Source organism: Somniosus microcephalus, chromosome 10 (assembly GCF_052327205.1).
Source record: "Somniosus microcephalus isolate GS21.2 chromosome 10, FLI_Smic_1.0, whole genome shotgun sequence".
NCBI classification, from domain to species: domain Eukaryota; kingdom Metazoa; phylum Chordata; class Chondrichthyes; order Squaliformes; family Somniosidae; genus Somniosus; species Somniosus microcephalus.
In genome coordinates this window covers 48,925,957-48,938,369 of record NC_140996.1, presented here as the reverse complement: position 1 = coordinate 48,938,369, position 12,413 = coordinate 48,925,957, and positions in this window count along the sequence as shown.

Here is a 12,413-nt window from a genome sequence, read left to right as displayed (position 1 = left end):
GAGAACAAGGGTCAACCCCATGTCTACGGCAGAGACACCAGTTGAAGAAGTTATTGAGCCTGTAGCATCTACCTCAGACTTGAACGGACATGATGATGTTCAATCCATAAGAGATCAAATGGATGAGTCACCCCAGCAACGAGAACCAGAGACCCCTGAAAGGCGTTTACCGGCCCGGATCAGGAGGCCTCCTCAGAGACTGAATCTTTGAACAGTTTTGTATGAAAGTTGTATATATGTTATCCATGTTATGTTTAAATTGGGGTGTACACTGTTAAGCTAAAAGGGGAGGAATTGTAGTGTATGTAACCTGTACCACCTTAAGAGACTACCTTAAGGTGATGAACTACTTTCTGATGGCTCCTGTATATTGTAGTACCGGTGGTGACCACACCGGTATATAAACCCTGTGGAGCAGTTTGTATTTCAGTTCAGCCCTGACCCTCAATTACTAAAGACCTGTTTAATTATTCTGTTGTCTGTGTCCAGTTATTCAGCATAACTACAGTTGGAAAACACAGACTCAACAGTTTCCTAGAAGTAAAGGGAATTAAGGGTTACGGGGAGCGGGCAGGAATTTGGACATGAGTCTAGCTTCGGATCGGTCATGGCCCTGTGGGTAGCGAAGCGGGCCCAGGGGCCGTGTAGCCTGATCCTGCTCCTATCTCGTGTGTCTAATTCTGTTAGATTCAGGAGATGTTTCTGTGATAGTGGATTGGCGGTTAGGATCAGATCAGCCATGATCTTATTGAATGGTGGAGCAGGCTCGAGGGGCCGATTGGCCTACTCCTGCTCCTATTTCTTATGTTCTTATGTTCTTATATAACATCATCACCTTCAAGTGCCCCTCCAAGTCACACACCATCCTGACTTGGAAATATATCACCATTCCTTCATCGTCGCTGGGTCAAAATCCTGGAACTCCCTCCCTAACAGCACTGTGGGAGTACCTTCACCACAGGGTCTGCAGAGGTTCAATAAGTTGGCTCACCATCTCCTTCTCAAGGGCAATTGGGGATGGGCAATAAATGCTGGTCTTGCCAGCGACACCCACATCCCATGAATGAATAAAAGAAATTGTGAAATAAGTAAATTATCTCTTATATTTGCAATGCCAACATTTTTTCACATACTCGTTCCACAATGGAAGACAAAAGTGTACATGTCCAATTCCCCTTTGTCTATCTGTACTATGTTTTGAATTTCCTATTACATTGTTCCCAGTTAGGTTGACAGTACACCAGTAATAAGGGTCTATTTTCATTTCATACTTTTTTCTAATTTAGAAAGTACACATTATGCATAGGAATGTGATTCACAATTAATAGTATCAGATTGACGTATCAATCCATTGAAAAGTATTTTTCATCTAATGTAGGAAGAGGGGTGCTGGTACATCTTTTGGCAGCAACACAAACCTGTTGAAGGCCCTTTTGGAAGAAGAGAGCTTAGTTAATGGGCATCTATCCCTTTCTTCAGATGCCTTACTTGTTCTTGGAGTGCTCCTGGCTCATGGAGAGCCTTTATTCTAATTTATGAAAACATATTCAAGGCGTTTCTGCCACTGTAATGCTGACTCTTCCTCCTTTGGGTACTGCAGTAGGTGTCCAGCTGCAGCATCAGCTCCAGTTCTCTGTCTGGCAGTGGAAGGTTCCCTTCATAAAGCAGAGTCAATGCAGGAACTCACCCTCATGGAGAATGACCCCAGGAAATTAGGGCCATGATTTTCTTCCTGGAGGCGGGTTTGTGTTGGGAACGGTAGTGGGCAGGTTCCCGTCCTGCTGCCGGCTCCTGCTGGCCTGCTGACACAATTTTTCATTGATTAGCCTAGTTAAGCCCGCCGTGTGGGTTACCCGCCCTGATCACAAGGTGCGAGTCTGTTCAGCTGAGATGCTGACACGTTTACAGCCGGTGCATTTAAGGGGGCCATTTCCCCATTAGATCTCAGGTAGTTTCTGGTGCTTCTGACTGTTGCTTCTCCCCACGATGTCTGCAGAGAAACAAAAGGCAGCTCCCCACTTCAATGAGGACTCCCTCCATGTTCTTGTGGAGCGAGTCAGAGGATGTCGGGAGGTCCTGTACCCATCCAATGGAAGAAGGAAACCTCCTCAGCAGACAAAGGCAGCCTGGCTGCGAATAGCTGAGGAGGTCAATGCCAGGTCTGCGTATAGATGCACCTGGGTCCAATGCAGGAAAAGGTTCAATGATCTCCTGTGTTCTGGAAAAGTAAGTATAAATGCTCACTGACCTTAATTCTGATGTGCCTGTCATCACATCCCCATCACTCTGCATTACTAACCCGACTCCTGCACATCCTGACTCAACCTAACATCCCTTGCACCAATCCCTCTTTCCCTATGCAAAGATTCACTTCCCCATCTTACTATGCACCACTTACACCCACCCTCAAGATTATGCACTGACAACTAACAACACAAAAGGAGGGAACTTCATTGTGGGAACCCACTCCTTCACAGTCTCCGTCTAAACATCTATCATTCTTTACACTCATTACATCACTCTCACTGAAACTCCACGTCTTTCACTCATTGCACACAATAAGAGGGAGAGGGAGAGAACAGGAAGACCACCACCATACTTACCACAGCTGACCAATGCTGAACAACCTGGTGACAGAATGCTTCTCCATCCATCTTACTTGGCTTTCATGAGTGACACATATGGCATCTAATGTCATTAGAAATTGAATGCTCATCATGTACACAATGGGATGTGTCTGCAGTCTAAATATCACATGTCTAACTCATGTCTTTACTCTCCCACAGGACCATCAAGAGCCCCCCTCCCTACTGCCCAGGAGAAAGAGCTGGAGGACTCCTCAGAGAATGCTGCATCCTCTGAGGGAGCAGCATCAGCAGCAATCAGCGCACCCAGCACAGCGCAGTGATGCACACCTCGGTGGGTCATTCACGAGATAGAGTAGTGTTGTCACCTGGTGTATCACAACGCATGAGTGACCAAGAGCAGATGGTGGAGACAGGGACAGCAGTGGAGAGTCCTCATTGGAGGCCGCAGGACACTCCTAGCTCTGCTCAGCTGCATGTAGATGTTGTGCCTCTGGGGCCATCCAGATAGAGAGCGGTGCTGGAGTTTCAGGACCAAGTGCAGGAGACTCTGACTGGGTTTGCAACCATGGTAACTGTGAGTGTGCAGAGAATGGAGGAGTCAATCTCAAACATGAGCAATGCTGTGGTGCATACAATGGCGAATGTAGGTCCCGCCGTGGAAAGGGTGGCAACCTCCATGGAGGACATAAATCGCCAGACTCAAATGAACATGGTGACTCTTCTAAATGGATGTTCAGCTATGGAGGATAGATGGGCATCCATCATGGAGGGGAACCAGAGCTACGTGGACATCCCCGTTATGAGGACTGTCAGTACAGAGATGGGTCCTTGTGGCCCCACTGATGTGCAACAAGGTGCTCTCCAGCTACTTGCTAGCGGAGAAGTGCGGGTGGCCCGTGAGAGGGATGATGGTGGGAGGGACATGCAAGTGTGGGCTGCTCTCCAAGCGCTCCAACTTCCATCCCCTTGCCAACCCCTTGATCAGAGCCCCAGATGACTGCCGGAGCAGTGACGGCCGAGTCTGCCCCTGTGCAGCCGCAGGAGGAGCAGCTATTGGCAGGGCCTTCAAAGGCTCCAAAACCCAGAGGACGACCGCCAAAGGCATCAAAGTAGGTGCAGCAGGGAAGTGAGCAGGCTGTCTCTACATCTGCTGAAGCCACAGGGGTAGCACAATGTAGAAGCACCCGTAAGAGAAAGCTGACACATAAATGATCACAAGAGTACTCACTTGGGTGTTCTGATAGAATTCAATGTTAAGTTTCTGTTCTTTTATTAAGTTGGAATAAATTAGTCTTGTATTAACGTTTGACATTGTTGCCATTTGTGTGATCCCAATTTAAGGTGGCACAGTGAAGGGTGAGGGCACCTTTTATGTCCAGTAATGCAGGTGACAGTGAATATAGAGTTAACAACAGACACTTACAGCCTCAAGACAGTCTCCCAAATCATGAAAGCAGCAATCTCTGACATTTGAAATTGAGCAGCTTTTACAATGCATTTGCAGCTGTGAAGTTTCCAGCTGGTTGGTCTTCCCGACACACTTACCTGGCGTGATCTCCGAATGTCATAAAACCCGAATCAAATGTTGGAAAATTGCAAAAGGCTGTCAAAATAGTAGTTAATAAGTACTTAACAAGTGCCTTAAATCCCTTACCCACCGCTTGGTGTCAGGTCTGTTGTGGAATCACAGACCCGAAACTCTTGAACCTGTGTAATCTGGTTTGCAGCAGTTTTCTGACCCGCCGTCAATCATTGCGAGTTTAACACCTGACCCGCCTCCGAACCGGCTGAGTGCCGGCAAAATCGCGGCCTAGGTGTGGTCACACTTGATTCAGGTCAGTGGGAAGAAATCTCGTTCTGACCCTCCTCTGACAACAAAACAGCCCCAGAGGAAAATCCATTCCAATGGCTTTGGTCTTCCCAATATTTAATTGGAGGAAATTTCTGCTCATCGAATACTGGGGCCGCGATCTTACCTGAGGAGGCGCGTTGGGGGCGGGACTGCTGGTTTCTGGGTTCTAGTCCCGCCCCCAGTGACAACTGACGAATAGACGCTATTTTCCCTTGATTGGCCTTGTTAAGCCCGCTTTGTGGGCATGCTGGCCAATTAAGGGATAGCCGATGTCAGATGACATCAGTGCATGAAGCTTCATCTGCCGGCTTTCTTAAAGAGACAGGCCCCATAATTGTTTGACAGATGATTTGACAGTGTTTGACAGCATTGAGGTGCTGTCAAACACTGATGAGCAATCACTGTCCAAAGGTGAGCCCTTGCACCCAGGCTAACCAATGACTCTCTCCTTAGGAGAAAACAGATATGGCAGCTGCATGTTGAGATTGCAGAAGCTATCTGCCAATTCTCCTGATCAGATGAGGCTTCACAGAAACATTGACTCTTGTCACCTGCAGATACATATAAACAAAATAAAAATATTTCTCACTACAGGCAGCACGGTGGCATAGTGGTTAGCACTTTTGCCTCACAGCGCCAGAGACCCGGGTTCGAATCCAGCCTCGGGCGACTGTCTGTGTGGAGTTTGCACATTCTCCCCGTGTTTGCGTGGGTTTTCTCCGGGTGCTCTGGTTTCCTCCCACAGTCCAAAGATGTGCGGGTTAGGTTGATTGGCTATGATAAATTGACCCATAGTGTCAGGGGGATTAAATACGTGGGGTTACAGGGGATATGTGTTGGTGTAGGGGTTACGGGGATCGGGTGGGATATGTGTCGGTGCAAGCTCGATGGGCCGAAATGGCCTCTATCTGCACTGTGGGGTTTCTGTGATTCTGTGATTCTCTCACCTGTCAGACTTACCTGTGCACCATTGCACCCATCACACTACCTCTGCAGCTGCCATTTGCACACTTGCACTGCAGCAGACCCACAGCTCGCCTCGCTGACCCTGGCGGGGTTTCCCGCTGTCGGGAAGGCCGCATCAGCAGGCTGAAAATGGGGAAAAGCCTCTTAACTGCCTGTTAACAGGCAGTTAATTGGCTCTAATCCCTTCCTGCCACTAGGAGACGGATCCCTGCGCGAGTCGGGGATCCGTTTCCCGAGAAGATGGTTCGGAGGCGGGTTAGGAGTGGGGTTGGGACCCTTTCCCAATTTTTCCCATTTTCCCCATCAGTCCCGCCTCCTCAGGGCTGGTAAAATCCAGTCCTGGGGATCAGACAAGCACTGCGACAAATTAAAGACAGTCGACAGGTCGAGAGAGGTGGTGGTGACATAAATATCACAGGTCGATTATACTGCATGACAGTACCAGTGATGCATGAAGGCCACATTATTTTCAATATTTACCAACATTTGCTGCAAGGACATTTTTATGAAGTGCAGAGCATCGTCTGGAGAAGATAGAAATTTAATTTCACCTGTGATTTAAGTTTTATATCTAGTTTTTACGTGCGAGAGTGGCTGCAACTGGTCACAGATGTAATAATTAAACAGTAACACTGAACATTGCTGAGTAAAATATTGATGGCACTATTAAAGTGAATGTTAAATGCTGTTTAAATTCAAAAGTGATAAGCTCTTGTCGTTAAATATCATGGATGCTTGCAGTAAAAAGTGATGAATTCTGGCCTTATAGCCTTAAATGTCTGGGTTAGGGTGCTGCAGTGAGAATTTCATGTAAATTGTCAGTTTACTTCCGCCCCACATATCAAATATATCACCTATGCAGTTAAAAATTGTTCTAAAATTAACCAGAATACATCAGTTTAAAAAAAAAAAAATTTCAAAAACTTTTAATGGAATCTGCTCCCAGATTCTCCAAGGAATAACCAAGTTAGCATGTGTCAGAGAAGGCGTTTTCATTTTGACGGGTGCATAACTATGGTAGGTGCTGTCTATACACCTACCGTAGTTATGCAATTTCTCAAAAAACACCTGTAACAAGGCATCCACTGTTATTAGATAGAACAGCCCAGTGATTATGGTAATGGACTGGAAACCCAAACCTTTGTGAAACTGAAATCAATAAATCTGACAAGTTGTGTGCTTTGGCACTCGGAGGGAAAACAAAGACCATGAAAGGCACTAGATTGTTGTCTGTACCTAACTGGTTCACTAATGTCCTTCAAGAAAGGCACCTGCCACTCTTACCCTGTCTGGCTTATGTATGACTGCATAATAGACTCTACAGGCCCTCAGAGCTAGTAATGGGGCAATAAATACTGCCTTGCCAGAGTTTCCCACATCCCAAGAACAAGTAGAAAATAACTAGCACCTTTCTTTTCCTGCTGTAAGCAGGAGTAGTAGTAATGGAGGAGGAAAATTTAATTCCCAATTTCTGCAGGTTACGCTCACTGGTTTATTCAAGCTACTTTTGTTAAAATTAACTGTAGGAAACTATAGGGCTGATGTTAACTTTCGGTTATGGCAGAAAGCGGGCCAGAGCAGATTGGCGTTGCTTTAAACACCCTGCCTGATTTTCCTTTCCATTGAAAATCAATCAAAAGCAAAAGCGGGTGGGGTTTGGGGTGTATAATGGGTGGCCTATCCACCACCGCCCGTTTTCTGCCAACGTTAAAATCAGCCCTAACATCCCGAAACAACTCAAATAGAAAAGAGCAGTTTTAAGATTAATTGCCAGAAGTTTTCCCTTTTCAGTTGCTGGTTTTACAGCCAACTTTCCAAATTAATTTTGAATTATAATGGATCAAGAATTTAAATAATCATGAGATCCATTTCCCAATTGAATATATTCATGAATTTTGGTTTGTGCTGGTACTTCGGCAGTTGAAATAATCCAATTGGGAATCAGACTTTTGACAGTTGGAGGTGAAATTCATGTCTTGTCAAACATCAGATAATTAATGTTAGTGAAATACTGAGCATTTTTACTGAGTGCAGCTTTTAACCAGTCATGTAGAGATTTATGTAATCTAGTATCAAACCTAATGATAACATTTTATTCTGCTATTACCTGCTCGTGGATGTGAAGAACTAAATGAATTGAAGACATCAGTCATCAACTTGGGCAAGTCAATACTGGACAATGAAAAAATAATTGGATCACTTCTAATACTTACCTTGACCTGTGCACAAGGCTGCTCTTAACGTATAACTGATGACAAAGGGTAAATGTTTATTAACAAGAACAGACAGAAATGTGAAAAGCAAAAGAAACCTGATGCACCCATTAGAGTTTAATCATTACTCATGTTCAATCTGCCGGGTGAGCATCTTGAAGGAAAGCCTATCCATTAATTTTTTAAGGGTAATGTAAAAAAATCTTTTAAAAAAGATATCTGGATTTTTTTTTGTCACTCCTCTTGCAGCATAGAAATTTGATGATGGCAAACAGCTGCTTAGAAGCGTGACATGGCTACAAGATGGTAGATACAATGAGGTTAAGCAGAAGCCACTTTCCCACAACCTGTTGTCTTAGAACACTGCAGCTCATAAAACTAGTTTCCTCAGCAAGAAGAAACATTTGGAAAAATCGACCAAATCTAATGTCTACTAAAATATTGAACCAGTCATGAAACCAACAGTAACATCCAACTAGATAAAGCCAACAAGCTAAGAATTTTTGAGCCTGTATCAGCCATAAATAGCAAGCAACTAAAACTTGAAGATGAAGAAACAAGGAACCTTTCATTAAATGCTCATTCGTGGCTTACTGTCCACATTCAAAATGCTTAATCGCATCCCCGAACTACAAATTAAGAATATTTGATACATTATATGGCCTATGCCTGAAGGAGTTAATCCATCCTCATATCAAAGTCTACAGTAGCTACTAACATTTTAAATTATTGTCAATCATCAATACACTGAATTTTCAAATTCCATAGATTTGATTTAACATCTATTAGAATGAGATTATTTGTGGGTAGACAGAAATTCTTATCTTTACAGGGACACATACTGTTGTTAGCAGACATAAAATCTACACCTTGCATTAAATACCTGAGGAGGGGAAAAACTAATAGAGTTGATTCACTTCTGCTCCGTTTCCAGGATTTCTAACGCTTACTGTGGAGTTCGGTGGGTGGGTGGGGGCGGGTGGGGTGGTGGGGGGAGAGAGGTGGGTGACAGAGCATTTGCGTCTGCAGCAGGTACAAGGATATAAATAGAAATGAAATGAGGCGAGAGTGATATCATGGTACCTCCGCCTTATTTTCCTTCTCCAATACGCGTCAGGGATTCATTAGCAAGGTTGCTCCCACATTCAATTTCACTGCCTGGGCGGTAATAGAAGAAGATGATAGGAGCAGGAGTAGGCCATTCGGCCCCTCAAGCCTGCTCCGCCATTTGATGTGATCATGGCTGATCATCCAAACACAGTACCCCGTACCTGCTTTCTCCCCATATCCCTTGATACCTTTAGCTCTAAGAAATATATCTAACTCCTTCTTGAATATATTTAAAGACTTGGCCTCAACCGCCTTCTGTGGTAGAGAATTCCACAGGTTCACCACTCTCTGGATGAAGAAATTCTTCCTCATCTCTGTCCTAAATGGCTTACCCCTTATTCTTAGAATATGACCCCTGGATCTGGACTCTCCGACCATCGGGAACATTCTACCTGCATCTAGTTTGTCCAGGCCTGTCAGAATTTTATAAGTTTCGATGAGATCCCCTCTCATTCTTCTAAACTCCAGCGAGTATAAGCCCAATCGACCTAATATCTCCTCATACGTCATTCCTGCCATCCCAGGAATCAGCCTTGTGAATCTTCGCTGAACTCCTTCCATGGCAAGAACACCCTTCCTCAGATAAGGTGACCAAAACTGCACACAGTACTCAAGGTGTGGTCTCACCAAGGCCCTGTACAACTGCAGCAGGACATCCTTTCTCCTGTACTCAAACCCTTTCGCTATGAAGGCCAACATACCATTTGCCTTCTTCACCACGTGCTGCACCTGCATGCTTACCTTCAGCGACTGGTGCACAAGGACACCCAGGTCTCGTTGCACTTTCCCTTCTCCCAATCTATTGCCATTCAGATAATAGTCTTCCTTTCTGTTTTTGACACCAAAGTGGATAACCTCGCATTTATCAACGTTATATTGCATCTGCCACGCTTCTGCCCAATAACCCAACCTGTCCAAATCATCCTGGAGTTTCTCGGTATCCTCCTCGCAGCACACACGCCCACCCAGCTTTGTGTCGTCTGCAAACTTGGAGATATTACATCTAGTTCCCTTATCTAGATCATTAATGTATATTGTGAATAGCTGGGGTCCAAGGACCGATCCCTGCGGTACCCCACTAGTCACTGACTGGCATTCGGATAAAGACCCATTAATTCCTACTCTCTGCTTTCTGTCCGCCAACCAGTTCTCTATCCAAGTCAATACCTTGCCCCCAATCCCATGTGCCTTAACTTTACATGCTAATCTCTTATGCGGGACCTTATTGAAAGCCTTTTGAAAGTCCAAATACACCACATCTACTGGTTCTCCCTTATCTATTTTCCCAGTTACATCCTCAAAAAATTCCAGTAGATTAGTCAAGCACGATTTACCTTTCGTAAATCCATGTTGACTTTGTCCGATCCTGTCACTGTTTCCCAAGTGCTCAGCTATTACATCCTTTATAATGGACTCTAGCATTTTCCCCACTACCAATGTCAGGCTTACTGGTCTGTAATTCCCCGCTTTCTCTCTACCACCCTTTTTGAATAGTGGGGTAACATTGGCTACCCTCCAATCCATGGGTACAGTTCCAGATTCCAGCGAATTTTGGAAGATGATCAGCAATGCATCTACTATTTCTAGGGCCACCTCAAGTACCCTAGGATGTAGATTATCAGGCCCTGGGGATTTATCGGCCTTCAATCCCATCAATTTCCCTAACTCTATTTCCCTACAAATACTGATTTCTTTCAGTTCCTCCCTCTCATCAGACCCTATGTTCTCCAACATCTCTGGGAGGTTATTTGTGTCCTCCTTTGTGAAGACAGAACCAAAATATGCATTTAATTGGTCTGCCATTTCTTTGTTCCCCATTATAACTTCCCCTGCTTCTGACTGCAAGGGACCTACACTTGATTTCACTAATCTATTTCTCTTCACATAGCTATAAAAGCTCTTACAGTCAGTTTTTATGTTCCCTGCAAGCTTACTTTCATATTCTATTTTCCCCTTCTTAATTAATCCCTTTGTCCTCCTTTGTTGAATCCTAAACTGCTCCCAATCCTCAGGGTTACTGCTTTTTCTGGCCAATTTATATGCCCTCTCCTTGGATCTTATGCTATCCCTAATTTCCCTTGTTAGCCACGGTTTAGTCACCCTTATTGTTTTATTTTTATCCCAAACTGGGATGAACAATTTCTGTAGTTCATCCATGCGGTCTTTGAATGTTTGCCATTGCCTATCCACCGTCAACCCTTTGAGTGACATTCCCCAATCAATCCTACCCAATTTGCGCCTCATACCATCGTAGTTTCCTTTATTTAAATTCAGGACCCTAGTCTCCGAGTCAACTACTTCACTCTCCATCTTAATGAAGAATTCTATCATATTATGATCGCTCTGACCCAAGGGGCCTCGTACAACAAGATTGCTAATTAATCCTTTCTCATTACATAATACCCAGTCTAAGATGGCCTGATCTCTGGTTGGTTCCTCGACATATTGTTCCAGAAAACCATCCCATAAACATTCTAGGAATTCCTCCTGCACAGTATTTTTACTAATTTGGTTAGCCCAATCTATATGTAAATTAAAGTCACCCATGAAGACTGCTGTGCCCTTACTGCATGCTTCTCTAATTTCCCTTTTAATGCCATCCCCAACCTCCGTATTACTGTTTGGAGGTCTATATACCACTCCCACTAACGTTTTCTGCCCCTTGATATTTCTCAGTTCTACCCATACAGATTCCGCATCATCAGAGTTGCTATCCTTCCTTTCAATTGTGTTAATCCCCTCTTTAACCAGCAATGCTACCCCACCTCCTTTTCTTTTTTGCCTATTCTTCCTAAATATTGAATACCCCTGGTGGTGATACTGATGGTCCTCTCATTGTAGAACCAATCTGATTTCCATCTCATTAAAATGAAAATCGCTGGATGGGTGATCAGCTCCACCAGGTTACTGCCCATGCTGCAATGTTGAAAATTATGCAATTTGTAGTTCAAGGATGCGATCAAGCATTTTGAATGTGGACATGGTTACAGTGCTGCGGTACTAATTGTCCAGCGGAGGCTGCCTTCGAGTTTGGCTCCTCAGTGTGAACATCAGATTGTTAACTCAATAGTATCATATCACATCTCTGAAAAACATCCAAAAGTGGAGTAAATGTAGCAACTATTCTGTACACAGTGAGGTTCCAAAAACAGCAATGAGATATATGACCTGTTAATCTGATTTTAGAGATGTTGAACAAGGAGGAATGTGGCTAAGACACTGGGAGAACGCATTGGTCTTCTTTGAATAGTTCTATGGGATCTTTAATGTCCATCTGATCTATCCAAATAACACCGTACTACCGAATTTTTTTATGTGCTCAAGACTTGGCTTGAAGCTTGAACCCATAACCTTCTGTTATATAGGAGAGAGTACAACCATCTAAGCCAAGCTGTTGCTGAACTGTTGTGTAACAACTTAAAGTTTAATAAATAATATTACTCAATAAATTACTAAAAATTCATACCACTTTTTTATTTTAATGCTATTACAGTAATGAGTGATTAAACAAAATTTTTCTTGACAATGAACTCGGAAGCATAATGGCTAGTTTAAATTACTGATTTTAACCAAACAGAATATAAAATCAAGCAGTAGCACTCCTAACTTTACCAGTGATCATTATATTAATGATCAGATGGGTCTCAAATGAGACTCCCAAAATAAGCACTCTAATCAGAGCTC